At 29.1% G+C, this 18,492-nt stretch overlaps 1 long non-coding RNA gene across 1 annotated transcript; it reads left to right on the top strand.

Moving 5' to 3' along the window:
* The first annotated feature begins 899 nt into the window (after positions 1-899).
* LOC121122098 (uncharacterized) lies at positions 900-3,860 on the top strand. Its single transcript, XR_005865696.2, has 2 exons — positions 900-2,795; positions 3,059-3,860. It is a non-coding gene; the product is annotated as an uncharacterized lncRNA (long non-coding RNA).
* The last annotated feature ends 14,632 nt before the right edge of the window (positions 3,861-18,492 follow it).

The raw sequence follows: 18,492 nt of genomic DNA, 5'->3' as shown, positions 1-18,492 counted from the left end.
TTTATCCAATTTTAGAGCATTATGCAAAGAATAGAAAACTAACATCATCTCAATATTAGAAAAAAAATCGTATGTCGTGTTTTTTTGTAATCGTTTAACTTATGTACTTGTAAGTAAATTGTTCATATGCAGAAGGTGTGTAAAATTTTGCAGTGGAAATTTGAAAACTCATTCACTAAAAAGGCGGACATGTTATTTTTATCCATTTTAATTTTTAAATATAACCCACAATTTTGATTGTTATTCAATGGAAACTGTTTAACTTTTATTTTTTTAATGCTGAAAATGATATGGTTAAGTTTTAAAAAAAATATGTTGATTCATTAATTATATAAAAACAGTTCTACTTAAAAAGGTGAAGAGGTCACATTGACCCATATCATATAAAACACATTTCAAGCTTTAAAGTAATTGTGAAAAAGTTCAAAGAAGACAATTTATTAGGAAAAAACTATGGATAAAAACTTACTTACCATTCTGCAATATTATTCAATGAGGTTACTGGATGGGAAAATAATCATTTTTACTCTCTTTGATACAGGAGATAAGTTCTTGTAAAATAAGTCCAGAAGAAAATCTAGAAAAGCCAAATAATTTAAGTTATTCGACAGGAACTAATGAATTGTCTAAAAATAAGAAAAGAAAAATCATTTTAAATAAAAAAATGTGAATATAATATAGATAATGTTATTTATTTTAATTAGCATAAATTGTCTGTCTATACCGGGTGTTTTATTGTCTGAGGATGACTTATTTTTAACAACGAGCGTGTGTAACTAAAACTCAGTGCGTCACTCATATTTAAAAAGAAAAGAGATTATCTATATTAAGGGTTTTAAATTCTAAGCCTTTTTTAGCGCACAAATGTTGTTAGCAACGTGAGCAATGTTTCAGTTTCTCAAGCTTATAGAAAATATATAAGTATTGAATAAGTAAGTGTGAGTGTGTTCATGAAAAATATAGAGTAACACTGAGGATTTCTTTGGGATTTAACTTTTATAATAATAAATTAAATATATATTACAAATGAAAAGTTTGTCTATTCGTCGACGATGAATAACTCTGAGCACTGATAGGTATTACCACCAATATGCTATAAATATAAAAATTACGTTTAAAATACGTAAATGAATAATTTTATATAGAAATTACTAAAATAGTGCAAGAAATATATAAATAATAAGTTGGGAAAAAAGTCATTTTGTATTCCCGCCTCTTTTTAATCTAAGGAGATATTGTTCATTAATGGGCATATCGGGTCATACGATAAGGCGTTGCAAAGGTACGAGTGTAGACTACAAACTTATTTTAACAATATTGCACTTAGCATGTTTAGTCATGAATTATCGTGCGTCAAGTATGGAGGTCTCAAAGGAAGAAATTTGCCCTATTTTACTACCTAAAAGGAGAAAAACGCATCGAAAGCGACAAAAATAATTGGCTTTGTATACGAGGCCAAATTATTTCGGTTCCTGTTGCACAACAGTGGTTCGAACCCACTTCGTTCTGGGGTAGTGGAGGTGAGTGATGGGCTTGCACTGACAGGCCTGTCTTCAAAAATGTCGATAAAAATCATGGAAAATATCCAAATAGACCGTAATGTAATCAGTTGTAGTATCGCTCAGAAGGTAAACATCGATCATAAAACCCTTTAGAACCATTTGGAGAAGGCTGGATACAAAAAGAAACTTAGCATTATTGTTTTAAATTAGGGGTGGGGCGGTACTTTTTGTGGGATTACTTAATTTTCCCAGACGGAAATATGTTGTCAGACTTGGTTTTTTATGATATAATGGCATTATACTTTACACTGATGCAAGTTTTGTCCATGCACCTGATGGCTTGAAACAAAGTTAAAAAAATCATTGTTCTAGGTGACATAAGTAATTTCAGGGGTCAATCCTTCTGTATCTTCTGTGGCAGGTTCTCGGACTAATAGTAAGTTTATAATAGTCATTGTTTTTTAAAAAATTACTTTTTATAATAGATGCTGCAAAAATCTTAAGAGAGATTTTTTCAGTACTTGTAGTAACTAGATAGTCAATATTCATACTAATTAAACTTTTGATGACTCTTATATATCCTTTCCATAATATAATTTTTTCAATCACTGATGCATATTTGACGTAATTATGTTTTTAGGATAAACCCCAGTTAATACTTTTCAAGTGAATTGAATGTTGCTAATAATTACTTGCCTAAAAGAATCTTAGAAAATAAAATTTTAACTCTTTGCAACACACGAAACTCAACCTTTAATCACTTGAATGATTTTAATGATTTAAAAAATAATTGAACTCGCTAACAATAAAATTAATGAAAAAAAAAACATTTAAAATATATGATAAAAGTCTAATTTGAGACAATTGTCACAAGGAGGATAATTAGATTAGTTATATAGCTATATTCAATTTAGGCAAATAAAAATATCTTATAGCTATTCAGGAAATTTGTTGCAATTTGTTGTTCATGGTTAAATAAAGTACTTTGTTAAACATAAGCTCTTATTTAAATTAGGAACTTCTTTACTGGGATAATGATTATATTGTTGAATGATTATATTTTTGTATTTAAAAGTAGAATAAAATACCACATCAAACTTAATTTATTTTCATTAAGATATATTCCAAATAAATGTAGTGTTGGGGATGAATTTTCCTCGTAATGAACTTGCTTTAGGATGAACTCTCCTTGCAATGAACTTTCTCCGGTATGAACTTGTCTTGGGATGAAAAAAGGAAGTGAACTTTCTGGGGGTGAAAAGATGAGGTGAACTTTCCGTACACGACCTGCATGTAATGAAATAAGAGGCTTGCTTCTATTTTTTTTTTTTTTTAACATATGTGTGATGAGTACAAGCAAAAAAAAAAAAAATGTTTTTCCTAAAAATATTCCACGGACAGTTTTATATGTATTCATTGTTTATTGCTCTACAATTTCTATTATATAAATATTTCAATTATTCTACTGTACTACCCGATATTATATTTTAATTATTATGAAAATATCCAACTGAATATATTAAGCTATGCTAATTGGTACTCCTACATTTTAATAGGAGGTGCTTCTTTAAGTGTAAGGAATAAAAAAGCTTAAGAAATAATAACAGGAGAAAAAGCTCAATCTCCACTGAAACTCAAATCCATTGTTCGATTTTGATCATTCGTGTCTGTTCATTATGTTGTGAATTAATTGAATAGCAGAGGGACCCCGGGTCTCGAGTTGGACTTCAGTCCATATTTTGAAGACTTGCAACTCTACTTGATCTTACAATCAAAGACTCAATACTTGACTTGGACTCGATAGCTAAGATTAGCGACTCAAAAGTAATTTTATGCTGAACTCTCGCGAAGCCTAAACTCTATGGACCTTATATTACAATTATGGACTTGAATTTTTTCAAAAGAAATCTGATCAAGATATTCAAGGACTTGGACTAACATTATAAGGACTTTTTTCAACTTCTCTTGAATACTATTCATTTTTCGACATGGACTCAAGATGTGTCTACTTCAGTAACATTAGTTTTCAAGTCGCCTAACTTATTTAGACTCATAATATTTGTATACTACTGTATCTTCCAGGAGTCTAGGATTTTGATTTAAAATAAGATAAAAAGAAGAAAATATATAATATAATTATAAAAAGGATTATGAAATACTAATGTTCCTATTTTATCTGATAAATATTGTAGTAATAACGGAATTCGCTTATATCAAAGTATTTTGCCCCAAGATTTGAAACTGTTCCTATTGAATTTAGAAAGACTATAATTTAAAATTGGTAATTTTTCGAAACATCCTATTTTATTTATGTATTCTCATTATCTACCAATAAAATATAATTTCGCTTGCAGAGTTTATATTCATAAATAATTTTAGTGGTCCATTGGTTACACTGTCCAACAAAATCACACTTTTTTAAAGCACTATGACAGCATACGCTCTACTTAGTAGAATCTTATCCCGAATTTCAAATAATGCCTACTTTTTTGGAATTATCTTCATGGCCTTCAGAAAAAGTCATAAAGTTTTTTTTGTTTTTTTAGGGTTCAAAGCTTTTTTGAGTGTTTGCCATTGATCATAGAGATAAATAATGTGAATATCCTTTAAAGCATAATGTCAAAAAATTATAAACAATTTTTAATATGGATGTATCATGCTCATAACTCAAGTAATCTTTGATTAAAGTTGAAAACAAGTTATTTTTATTCAGAGACTCATGGCTTGAAGAAGAATATATTCAAAAAGATTAAAAGTATGTTACTTAATAGCTGAAATTTGGAACTTTAATTTTTTATGTAAGAGCTTCCCCAAGAAGCTCTATATCATTGTCAATTTGGGATAAGACAAAGACAATATTTTAAGGATAAAACTCATTCTTGAACTGTTGTCATAAGAAAAGTCCATAAATTTTTATATCATAGCTAAAGAAAGATGGAGAAAAACAAAAGTAGGCGCTATAGTTTTGAAAGTAGGATCCCGAATTCGGGATCAGTGTTCGTCAATGGAGGAGAGTGCATTTACAGAGAGGAATCCCTGGCAACCAAATTCCCGCTGAACTGCCACTGGCCACTAGGATTTGATTTTGTGAGGATTTGCTCCGAGGACTCCCTTGAATGTCTGATTTTTGGAATCCCTCACTCACTACGGGTCTACAACGAGTCATCAGGTTTTTATCCCGATTTTAGGATCCTACTCTAAAAGGGATTTCATTTCAAAGATCTACCGCCTACCTTTTTTTCCGTCTCCTACTTTCTTTGTTTATCTCTCTTTCTGAAGACCACAAGGCTAAGAGAGAAAAAAATGAGGCCATATTCGGAATTAGGTGAGCATATTCTACTAAGTTGAACATATGCTGTTCTTGAACTATTTCGACACATCAATGTATTGGGTTTGGTCTCGATCTTGATTTACGTCTCATGCTTTATAACCTCGTTCTTGACTTGGTCTGGATCAATAAATATGATTTTTTGGCACTGCAATTACTGAAGAGAGGGAGAAGGGTTTATGATAATGGATTAATGTAATAGATGCAGCACCTCACCGTCCTTAATGTGCTCCAGAGGAGACAAGAGCATATTTTTGGCCCACTTGGTTCCCACCATCACTTATCTAAAGGCATACCTGGACGAGGAGAAAAACAACATCGACAAATGCATGCCCCTGGTCGACAACTTAGTAGCCTGTATTTCTAACCGCTTCAGAACCTACTTTCAAATGAGAGAGGAGCTGGTCGCCTCAGCTTATCTCCATCAATTCATAAAACTGTCTTACTGAGGAAACTCAAGAAAAAGAGAAACTGTTCCTTCTTGACGGGACAACCTAATTTGAAGATCACCCACCAGCCATCTGTCTCAAGATGTACAAAAAGAGAGTAATTTCCTCACCTAACGTCCTAAAAAGAAGGATACGGCCAAGCAGGAAGTAAAAAGTTTGTCTACTGCAATATTTAACGTATCCTTGATCCAAATATGATTGTTTATATTTATTGTATATATAACTCCATATTTCAATTAATCGGGAAACGTATGGCTTTGAGATCGCAATGAGACGCAACTCTCCCAGGTACAAAAGTACCATGATACTTCATAAAGTTCTATAAAAAATATTTCATGCCTTCTCTCCTTTCATTCATATTTCGAATGTACGGGTTATTAGATGGATTTCCTGTCAATTTATGTTTATGTTTGAACCCATTGTTTATTTCTTGTTTTATTCTTTGTCCTTTTGCCACATCCAAATTGCGAAATGTAACGTTTCCATGATCTGAAGGTCGAATCTCAGAGATGTCGCTAACAGATGAAGAATAAATCTGGGAACTCATGATATTATTAATATAACTATTATAATATAACTAATCAACAGAATGATGGTGTCAAAGAATTGAATCGTTATTATAAAATAAGAACTTCCTTTCAGATAAGCCTGTTAAGAACTTAATCATACCAACATCAATATACATTCTTTCCTATAATACAATTTCATCCTTTGTTATCTTTGAAAGAGGTTGTATCGTCTTCGCCGATGCACTAAACTTTATTAAATATCCAAATAAATTAAATGAAAGATTCTAAGCAATAAAAAAGTTCCCGTTTTCATTAGAAATTTTTCAGAAAAAGTGGTAAAATTTATGGTTACAAGAATATCTTTCTTATGAAACACAAATATCTATAAAAATATAAATCCTTTCTTTTTATTTCTTTTGCATCGTCATTCCTTGTTATCATCACACATTTATTAATAAACAATTGAATTACAAGGAATTTCACTCAAACTTCGGAATAATTGAGTTAAAAACTATTATTAATTGCAATTTGAATAGAATGCATTTTCGAACTTTTATTTCTTGTTAAACTTACAATTTAGAATAATGAGATTTATTAATATTTATGTTGAAAATTAACTAAATTAAATACATGAACTTTATAATTGAATCAAATTGTCCAAATATACCATATATTTCAATAATTAGATTTACTCAATATTCATGCATTTATTTATTCTAACATAAACCGTAATCCCATATAAATATAAATAAAACAAATATAATATGTTAACATAAAAACGATCTAGAACAAAAATCAAAGCAAGAGTAAATCCCCATTTATTTCTTTATTTCATATATGCATACAGTCTAATATTTCAAATACATTTTTGAGTCAATTATAGGCTTTATGTTCAAATTTGTGCGATAAATTAAGACACCCAACAATTTCCCTAAAGTTTAGATCAGGGAAGGTCAAACAAATTCGGTAATAGATATTTTATGTCAATATTTTAAATGTTATGGATTTATCTATGGTTTATGATTCTGTCCACAGGTCATTTATTCTTTTTCTGTTTCGAAATTGGAGACAGCGTAAGCAGAAAGCTAAAATTCAATAATTGCAGCCTTTTAATTATGTGGAAATAACTTCAATAACTGAAACAAACAATTTTTTTGCGGTTTAACCAATAATATGTTATTGGGATTAATTTATACGTATTTATTCATTACACAATCCAAAGTTAACAAGTAGTTAATACATAGAGTTGTATAAAATATGACCTGCTATTATGTTAAAAAAGGAGACTGAAAAATGTTATGGTAATCCAGACAATTTAACACTTTGTTTGGGAGGAGAGCAGCTTTGCTGTCATGAAGTTTCATTAGATTAGTTACGAGCAGCTATGAGATTAAGGATATAGACACAAATTTTACTCCGTATTTAGCAAGGGCATATGCAGAAATTGCCCCGATATCGATCCTAAGAGTACAACTTGGAACTTATAACTCATATAGCAGCATTATAAAATAAAACATATTCTTCAAAATGCCAAATAGAAAAAGTATCGCGCTTGTCCAAGGTCATAATTTGAGTATTGGACAGAAAAAGAAAGGGAAGGGGGCATAAGAATAAAAAATCTTGTAAGAATTGTATCTTTATATCTCTATCAGTGATAAAAATATGGTGTATTTTTTTAGCCGTTTTGTTTTTTTAGGAATTGGTAGTCTGAAAAATGACTTTTCTTTTCCTTAGCAGTTGTGATTATAATTTAATTATTAATTCCTGAGTAGTGAACATCCTTTCATAAATAGGTTCAAGTATATTCAAAACCTGGTTGAACATTTTTGTGTGCTCATAAAAAATGGAGAGTAGTCCTGAGGATTTTGTTGAGGATTGTAAGTCCTATTTGGACTCAGATTAGAATTGAGGATCGACATTGGAGTAATTCTAGCAAACATCCTTTTTTATTTCCTTTTCTCCTTCCTCCCTTGTCACAGCTGATTGTAGTTGATCTAATGAAACGTCATGAGCATTATTATTTCTCTCTTCGAAAACATTCTTCAAATTGGCGGGGTTAACATTTCGATTTTCAGTTTCGTTTTTTTTTTTTTTTAACATGTCCATTCTACACTGGATTTTCATCATTAATCTTTATTAATTGCAAAAAGAAGAGAAAAAAATGAACAAGTTATTTTACTTTTATTTAAATGGAATGAAATTATCATAAAATAATAAAAAATTTCCAAAGTTTATACAAGTTTATAAATTTCCCCTCCCAGTGAAAATGAATGAAAATGTGAAAATCTATATATTATAATATTAATTTTTATGTATTTTTATTATTTGCAGACATATCTTATTTATTTATTCACTGGTAATGATTATGTTCGCCTGTTTGGTTGAGAATAAATAATAATAAAAATAGTTAATATACATACATACAGGGTGGAGATATAATGTATATTACAATTTACTTAACAAATTGAATTCAGCAATTCACGAATCTTTTGTTTTACATGACGGGGTGAAGTAAATCACTCCAGCCAACCACCTTCAGTTTCAACCACAGTATCTAATGTAGCGCTTAACCTAGAACAGACCTTGTTGATGAACTCCATAGCCATATTTCCTGCTGTCTTGAAAATGAAAGCCCGCAAGGAATATGTATAAATTGAAACTGATTTTATTACATAAACCTACTTATTAAATCATAATTTTTTATTTAATATTTGTACTATTTTTTCAACTTGGTGAATAAAATTGAATTTTTTTTATTGTAAATACTCCTAATTGAAAATAATCATCAATTCTACTCATAGTCTAACAATAACTTACAATTATAGCTACGGAAGAATAATTTTGGTGTAAGACAACCAACAACTCTCCTAGTTGGACTTAGGATACAAAAACACAATTTTTTCAGTTTTTTCAATTCCAAGAATAAGATTGCCCACTCCTTTATGAGTTTGTCTATGAATCCTATAAAGATATTGGCATACTTAGGGACTAGCTTTGTACCAATAGCAGTCCCTAATAACGTATAGACTCTCTACTTTATTTGCTTCTATAAATACAAATTGCGTAATCAATTATAAATTATTATACATTCCTGTGCCACTGGTATTAGTCCTTGTTTGCCTCAAAGTAGAATTGAGGAACATCATCGGAGTAATTCATGCCTATGTCCTTGCAAGATACAGAGTTGTATTTTTGTTCTCGTAGCCAATCTAATGAAGCGGTATGTTAGGAAAGCTTTTCTTCTCCAAAACATTATTCATATTGCCAGAATTACCACGTTGATTTTCGGTTTCTTTATTAAAGTATACCAGCACGTCATATTTTCTACACCTCTAATTTTCATTATAAAAAGGACCTTATAATTCTATCAATTGAACTTGAGTTTATGATTAATCAAAAAGGTCCTTTTAATAGTTGACAAATAAATTTTGAGTTTTGAAGTTTATAATAGGAGTTTATAATGATTAAAAAGTACTCGAAACATGAAATGGTTGTATTTAAAAAATTATTTCATTAAAGTGACTCTTGAAGTATTATTAATATAAGTAAATACTCAATATTTATTAAAATATAAGGAGAAAGTAGAGACAGTCGCTGCACTTTTTCTTTTTGTCTAAGTTACTCCAGGCTGGTGTAACTTAGACTCTCCAAATTGTAATACAGCATACCTACATATATTTGCTATTGTTTGATTATATCTCGAGATTACACAAGCCAATTTATATGGATGCAAATTGTCAAATATTGCAACTGTACTTTTAGCAAGGGAAGGTTACAATAATCACAAAATGTCAAATTTGAGTTAGAAATTTCAAGATAATATATTTAATTATTAGGTTTTATAAATAAATGACTAAAATTTTAATTTGGTGTGATAAATTGATCAAATTTCAATGTATAATAGTATAAATCACTGACCGAGTATATAGATCGGAGAAATGGACTCTCTAAAACTTATTTAGAGCCGGGCTCTGAGTAAAAAACATGACTGATTTGAAGTGTAAATATGTTTATATTAATATAGCAAAGTATGGCTGTCTGTATGTATGTATCCTTGTCAAAAGTAAGTCACTTCTGAGTGCAGATACTGTATCTAAGAAATAGCGTGCGGCTCATATAAAAAAAAGAAAACTATTTGTATATATATAATTGTATAAAAACCGTATGTAAAAATGAATCCTATCTTGCAGGCGTTTAGGTCAACTGATATGTAAAAAGAAGGATAATGGAAGTACAGCAACAAGCTAAAGTACTCCCCGACACATCAAATAATTTATATATTATAATTCTTATAATTTTGAGGAGAGAAGATCTAAGTATATAGAAACTATGTGCATGTGTGCTCAGCAAAAACGGAGAGTAACCCTGAGGATTTGTTGGGGAGTTATAATTGATATTATTGAAGCAAAATGTGTCTGTTTCCACCACCCCTAATAACTAAAGGACAACGCCGGGTACTACCGCTAGTAAAATACTAAGGAAGAATAAACAGTGCAAAGAAAACTGTGGTACTTGTTGCAACCGTTGTCTTTGTACTACTGTGGATTAAAATATCTCAAATTTCAACTCACTTAATGAGTTTTGAAATTGTATAAAATTATATCCACTGATAGTAAAATGATTAATAATTCAAATGATATAATTTAAAAGAAGAACAATGAAAAACTGACTGCATTATTACAAAAACAATTATCCATAAAAAATTTCATTTTTGCGGCCCCTCAAAAACAATTTTTATCCAATATATCCAAGATTAATTGAAAACGATTATTGATTTTTTTTTTTAGCAATAATCCAGATACTATTATACAATTTTGACAGATAATTTTTGAACATTAAACAAAAAGGGACTGCTGCATTTGTCCGGTGTTGCAACCTACCCCCGTCTTCTCCTATGGGAATATATATTTACTCATCACAAGTAAAGTTCAATGTTTTTATTTCTATCTATACCAAAATATATTACTATCCTTCTTTTGCCTACTTTAAATATATTTTGATTAATTGGCATAAACTAATTTTTGTTCTCATTACATCAAAATTTGATTTAAATCTATCAAACTTAATCTTAGTTTTGAGAAATAAAAATTAAATGTTATATATTCCTTTGTTAGTAAATAAATGTATTTTTTTTCGAAGAATTGTACAAAAATATACGTAAATATGTGAAGTTATTGATGTCAAAGCTATTTTTAAATTAAATTATACGTCATATATTTGTTAATGTAGGACTCCCAAATAATATATTGACGTCATACGAAAATAATCTTACTTAATTTCTAAAAATTTCGTAAAAAACGTCAATGAGCATTTATAGACCATGTAGCCAAGTAGAGGAGGGGCAAGACCAGTTGCGTGAGAATCCTTAGGGATCATCCACTCTCACTTTCGTTTAATTTTTATCTTTAACCTACGACATCAAAACATTTCTTCAGGAGGAATACAAATCAATCCTGATTAGTTTCTACAAGAGTCCAATAGAGATATAACTTTTGAAATAGATTAAAGTAGTTTTCCTCTTGGAGATAACAATGGAAAGTCTCAGGTGCAACTTACTCCAATAATTTATCTATGTACTCCATTTCTATATAAACTATGGATACGAAAATATAATGATAATATGTAATAGCATATAATTTTTTTATCCTAAGCTAATAATTGGTACGTATATGTGCTATTTGGAGAGAATCTTTTATATCTATTCACAAATTTGTACACATATGTTACATTTCAATAAAAAGTGAATTTTGTTTTCTCCCTGTTATAAATATCGCATATTAATGATAAAAACAGTTAAAAGTTGATACAAAATAATTGAATCCTTCTAGAGTTGAGTGGTTAATCCTAAAAAACTCCTCAGGCCCCTCCTTCTTTTTTTTTTTTTTTTTTTTTAATTTTTGATGGCACTGACTTTATTAAGATCCATTTTGTGCCTTCCTTAGATCAGTAATATCCACAAAAATTTCTTTTTGGTTTAACTAATGTTTATTTAAATCATGATTTATCATGATTTAAATAATCTTCTTCTCTTGGTATTTTTCCAAAATCCTTCTGACTTTAGTAACATGGTCTTCCAAATCATTTAATATTGTTAAAACATCATCGATCATTCTAGACGTGTCAAGTAAATTATCAAAATGTTCATCTCCACGATTGATTGTTACTGTGAATTAAGCGGTAGCAAATATGAAATAGATATGGATATTTTTTTTAGTTATGGTTAAAAATTATGTTTTGTTTTGCCCAATTGCTAAAAAGGGCCTGCTTTAATTTTTAGAACTTAATAGAATAATAAAAAAAGAATTTTTCATTACAATTACTGATGGGCACATGGCTACTACAAAGTTTATTTTCAAAGAGTGGGAAGCTCGACAACAATATATCAATAATTTATCCAAAAAAATAATGTTAAACTAAATATGTAATATTTTACGACGATTCAAAATCATTGTTATTTTGTTCTTTTTATAAATCTTGGATATTTTTTCTCAACTTTTCATTATGAGAACAATAAAATATTTGAACTGCTGTTCTATATGATAACCAGTTTTGTAGAGAAAAACAATATTTTTCCAACTTTCTTCACAAAATATCTGTAACAATTTTTAATATTAAAATGAAATTTTGTATATCTGATCAAAATTATATTATTTATTCTGGCCACAAACAATCAGGTAGTTTCAATGGAACCTCAAATAATTAAATTTAATTATCAATCTGAATAATTTATTGCTCATTTTTTTTCTTAATTTATATTATATACTTGATATATTAAATAATACGAAAGATTTGTTATTTTTTTTTTTTTCACGTATAAATTTTATCCGTTTGGAGGTGTTTCATATATAAATAAACAACTTTATAACTAAATCTTTAAACAAAAGTCAATACAACAATTAATTAGCACGGCGAGTCAAAAGATAATAGAAATACACTGGAGTAGTTTATCACATTTCATAAAAATCTTCAATAAAAGGATCTGGTAGAAAACAAATGAATAAAAATTATCAAAATTATACGACTTAAAAAAGTAGGATGGAGACAAAAATTACAACATTTCAGCATTGTATGCACAAAACTACTTAAAGTGTTAGACGGCGAAGAAATGTCATATTATCTTTTGAAACATATGTGTAGTAGCGTATCAAATCCCCGATGTACTTACACGTTACATTAAATGAATCAGGAATTTTTATGGCAAAAACAGAATATCTTACAGCTGTTGAAATAAGAATAGCACTAAATTCTTCAATTTAGATAGGGTCGTCTTCCGTCAACTCCTCTGCTATCCTACTTTTACAGCTCGAAAGAGCTTGATTAATTATTTATCTGAAACTTTTGAAATAAATAAATCTACTAATTTCGTTTTCAACACAATTTGTATTATGTATTCTTATATAAGTGGTAAGACCACTTCCTCTTTTTTTTTTTTTTTTATGTCTAGTCCAGATATACAAGAAGTCTTGATTAATCTATATATGGCTGGAAATGCTTATTTTAAACCTATTAACAAAAAACAACAACAGATATCTTGTTCTACTCTTGATTAATATATTTTTTTAATAATGTAAGACATTTATTTTGTCTTTGAAAATAATATATTACATTTATATATCATCTTTCCAATAAGTACCTATTTATTTTGAAAAAAAAAGGAAAATTATCTTCGTTAGAATTACGAAAAGAGATCAATTTACCATTAGACCTTGGACTATGTACTTTAAAAACTGTTTTTTTATGCATAAAAAATAAATCAGAAAGCTTTAAAAAGAGATCGTGTTTGCCCAAGATATATAATCTCTGTATTATTATAATGAATTTAAACAAAAAAATCGTATTATAAGCTTCAAATAAGATAACTACATATTATATGCATAAAAAATGGTCTTGATGAGAAGTTTTTTTATTTTTGTCAAAAAATTGCCAAATTGAAATTCGCAAAGAAACTCGCAAAAATCGTTTTTAATTTTGAAAAAATAGTTAATAGTATTTATTTGCACTGTAAAGAGAAACACAAACCTACCAATATTTATTTTTTTGTACTTGAAAAAACAAAAAAGTAAAGGAGAAATTATGCTTATTAATGTGAATGAATACTAATGACTTAACGATTTATGTATTGCAAATAATGCGTTATGCATTATGCATCGATGTTAAATTATACTTAAAAAAGCATCAACATATTTCAAATTATTCCCTTATTCACATACTTTCCATCAAAAACGACTAAGGATAGGTTTTTACAGAACGCAAGGAGAATAAAACTGCTATCTTTCTCCACAAAACTTATATTGCTAAGAATGAGGAAAATAAAAATTTGAACTTGATTCACTTAGAAAATTTTAAGCCCATAAGAAATGTTATAAGTTTTTCCCAATTGATATGTTTGTTGCCTCTTTACTTAGAGTATCTTTTGTACTGTGGTTCTGACTAATGTACATACACAGATTTTATATTAAATTGATATTCAAACTGGTACTTGCAGTGGCATTAAGTAATAAAAGTATTGGCCCTGGTTCTATGTCCTTGATAATTTTCTGAAAGAAAGGCAAGGCCACTTTATGGATAATCCTTGCGCAGGCTACCAAAAGGTATTACAAACTCAAGAATGCTTCTCAAATCGAATGGGAAATTTATGTAGAGCAAGCAGACATGCATCAATACATGCTGAATTTTCACTCGGATGGGAAATGCCAACTCGTGAGCAACTTAGCTTCAATTTTTTCGAGCCTCTTCATAGACAAGATGGCTAAGCAATACTTCAAAACTATTCTTGGCCCCTATAAAGTTGTCCAAAGACCTTTTATACCTTTCAGGATGAGAACCTGAAGCTCTACCACTGAAGAAATTCGAAGGTGTGGCACAAAAAAATGTATAAAACCGTTCATAGACTATTTGGTAAGAAGAGGCATAGTAAAAAAGTCCATACAATAGCATCAAAGCTATTAAAAATAAATATATGTCGTCTACTGAAAAGTGGTTTAAGTACCGACTTCTTTCTGGAACTTTGGAAGTAGGAACAAAAAAAATTCGTGACCAAAGAAGTCAGTGTATCTTCTGCAAAAGTGAAACCACTGACCATCTTTTTTGGAATTGTGCTTATCTAAAGGAACTATGTGATGGGATCTCCAACGAATTACTTCGAAATTTTGGAGCTACGATCGGTAAAGATGAGATCCTTGCTCACTACAATGGGAAGGGAGAAAATAAGGTTAATACCATAATTACCAAAACTGAGCAGATGATTTACGCGAAAAGATCAGCAGGAAATCAGATATCAATAGTATGATCCCATCAATCAAATCATTAATAAAAGTTTTTATGAAAAATAAGTTAATTTGTGTTTTGTCTTGGTTTTATCTTCGGTTGTTGTTATTTTGTTTTAAGTTTTGTGTATGTATAAGTATTCCTTTTTTATTTTTTAAAAATCCCCCCCTCAAATTTTGTCTATATCAAAAAGTTCTCAAATTTCATTAATCAATTTGTTTTTATTAGTCCAAATAGTATTAAAATCCCAATACCAATTTGGGATCATTCCTAAGCCATGTGTTTTTTACAAAAATTTACATTCCCCGTATGTGCGTACGTGGTTTTTTTTTTTTTCTTATTTACCAACTTTTGAAGATAGGTATTATTTTTGTTACCCCTTCCCCCTTTTTTTTATTTTTATGGGCTTTTAAAAAAAAATAATGTGATGGCAAATCTTATGGCGAGATTACCAATTTCAAAAAAAAAAACGGGCGAGATACTAAACCTACACGATTTTCATCAATAACTACAATACAAAAAAATCATCACCTCTGTCACCCACATTCATTATATAGTCAACAAAAACAAACAAAAAATCATATCAATCTAATTATGCCCAAGTTTAAACTTTTTGAATATTTTTAAGAAAAATTAAAATTATTCTATAGAAAATTTAAAAGATGCATAGAATAAAATGACTACAAAAATATTCAAAATTACAATCACAGATACTAACAGACTTCTTTTAAATATTTTTTTTATCATTTTTGTCTTGTGTAAAGTATATCAACTATTTTTACTATCAACTTTTAGGACCCAACGTATAGTTTGCCCTATTTCAATATGACGTGTTGAGCATAAGAGACCTCCTAAGCTCATTCTTTATTTTTTAGATCAAGTAATCATGCAGTTCTAAAATATTCCTCAGTAACTCAAAAATGAACAATCAACAAACTGATTGAACAACTTTGCTATATTACCTCCTTTCAATGTTGTTGCTTTCACCTCTATTTCTTTGATTGTAAGCAGGATTGCAGAAAAGTTAAACACTGATTTACTGATTTAGTAAAACTTTGTAGAAAAATCATATATGCTAATAATAAGGGTTATATAATCATAGTTAATTTTCTGAGAGGTCAAGATCACGAAAAACCCAAAAAAATGTATTATAGACTGTAACTTTTGAACTAATTAAGATACATGACTCAAAAAGAATGATATCGGAAATAACATACAATATGGAGGTAAACTCGCACCTAAAACATAAAATAAAAAACCCAAACACAGAAAAAGGAAATCCCATTTTTATAAAAAAAAATTATACATACCTATATCAATAATTTGGACATAATTATCAGTTAATAACGTTCTAATGGACTTGAATTTGAATAAGACGCAAAGAACTTTTGTGATAATAAAATTATCACAAATAGGGCCAATATATACAGTCTTTAATAACAAATAAGTTTTTAAAGTAAAAATAAAAACACACCCTAAGACATTTGCTATATGCTCACATTCAAATAAAAAATGTATTGTCGTTTCCCTTGATGCCTTACAAAAGAAAAGAAAAATTTAATTAGTCTTCCCATACACACTACCTAGAGACAAGATGTTGGTAATTATTATATGGTATTGAGAATTATCGAGCAAAGGCTTTCAATGTATTTCACTACATCTTGAACCGAAGTATCTAACCCAACCCCAGTCTTTCGATTTGATTCAAAAAGTGTTGTCCTATTCCAATCTCAACTAGTAAATATCTAAGATTCTTATTCCTAACAATGTTCAAAAAGTTATAAAACAGTCTCTGGGTCCTGTTTGTCTAACTCAAAAGAATATTAATTTTTAGAGAAAAAAAAATTAGGGAGAAGTTTGTGTTCTATCGTTTGCACATTCTATTTAATGTAGAAGATATTTCTGAAAAAATCCTTCAACCCTTTGCATATACAGTACATTTTTCATTAAAAAGAGGATACTTTTAGATAGCATTAGTAAGTAATAGCTTCTTTCCTTCATTGTACATATATTTGTAGAATTTGGGCTTCATATCAATCTTGCTAAAAGATTGATAAAATAATAAATCTTTACATCTATAAATAAATGCAATATCGTATGGCATCACGTTACCTCAGAAAGATATACAATGTATTTTGTTGTCAACTCTTAATGCTTCCGTTTTTCTTACTTTAATAAGTGTTCTGCACGTTAAGTGTCTGAATTAGAACTACTTATTTTTAAGCTCTAAACAATTATCAATCATAATTCTACAATTGGGAAGAATTGGCGTACTGCAAACTGATTTTGGTCCAGTTTTTTGTTTATTTTCGGAGAAAAGATTGCGTGATACGACAAAGGTAACAACGTGATGTGTAACCCCATTAGGTACATATACAAATAGTCGTAAGCAAGCATATACAATTTTTTTTTTTAATTTCATTGAAGAAACAAATTTTATTTGTACTCATGTTTTTATGTGGCCTTTTTTATGTCTCAGTAATCAATCTTTCACTAATTCCATTTTGTTCTTATTAAGCAAAAACTTAACAATGTAAAATATTTTTGACATAAATTAATATTTGATGGTGGCCGTGCTTCTTAATGCTTTGTCTTATATTGAATAATTAATCGATTCAATCATTCTTAACAGCTCTCAAATTATTTAATATTTATTGGTTCACAAGGTACAAAGTACAACCAAATAACTTCCTTTTTTTATCAGTCATGGCAATGAGGCAGAAGAAGTAGTAGAGGGCGGGGCGTGTGATTTCATTTAGAAGCCAAAATTCTAAACTATTCTTGGAAATGGACTCAGTCACTATCATGCATTGTAGTAGTAAGGAACTTGGGTTTACCGTCCTAAATATATATAATGTATTGACAAAACATTTTATGAAATTAAACTTATGAGAATTATTTTTAATAAAATTTTATAATTTGAAATTTAAAAAAATATTTTCACACAATAATGATGCTAGAGAAAAAAGATTGGTTATATCAGATTTGTAATCATGCAAACTAAATTGGTGCTTTTTATCAAATTGGATAATTAGAAGCAAATATATTTTGGATAACCCAACATTTTAAAGAATATCCAATTACATATTACGTGATCATCAACAGTTAATTAATAATATAATAATTATCCTATAAATCTTTTTTTATGAGGTATTAGTCCCTCTAAAACATCAAGGGAAAAAAGTGAAAAAATCACCGGTTATTAAAATACTAAAGTTCCATCCATGGATTGACAATGGGGGACGTCATTTATCTGATAAGATTTTCCGAACTATATAAAGGAAAATTTTTAATGTGTACTACCATTCTGAAAAAAAAAAAAAAAAAAATTAATTATTAATTTTGTCCTTTTGTCTTTTCTACAAAGGAAATTATGTTTTCGTATCAAAACTGTATTAACAAAAAAACCATTATTTGATGCAATTTTCAAAAGTGAG

This window comes from Lepeophtheirus salmonis, chromosome 7 (genome assembly GCF_016086655.4).
Source record: "Lepeophtheirus salmonis chromosome 7, UVic_Lsal_1.4, whole genome shotgun sequence".
Taxonomy (NCBI): domain Eukaryota; kingdom Metazoa; phylum Arthropoda; class Copepoda; order Siphonostomatoida; family Caligidae; genus Lepeophtheirus; species Lepeophtheirus salmonis.
Note: the sequence above shows the minus strand (reverse complement) of the source record. Positions and strands in the feature narration are given on the sequence as shown.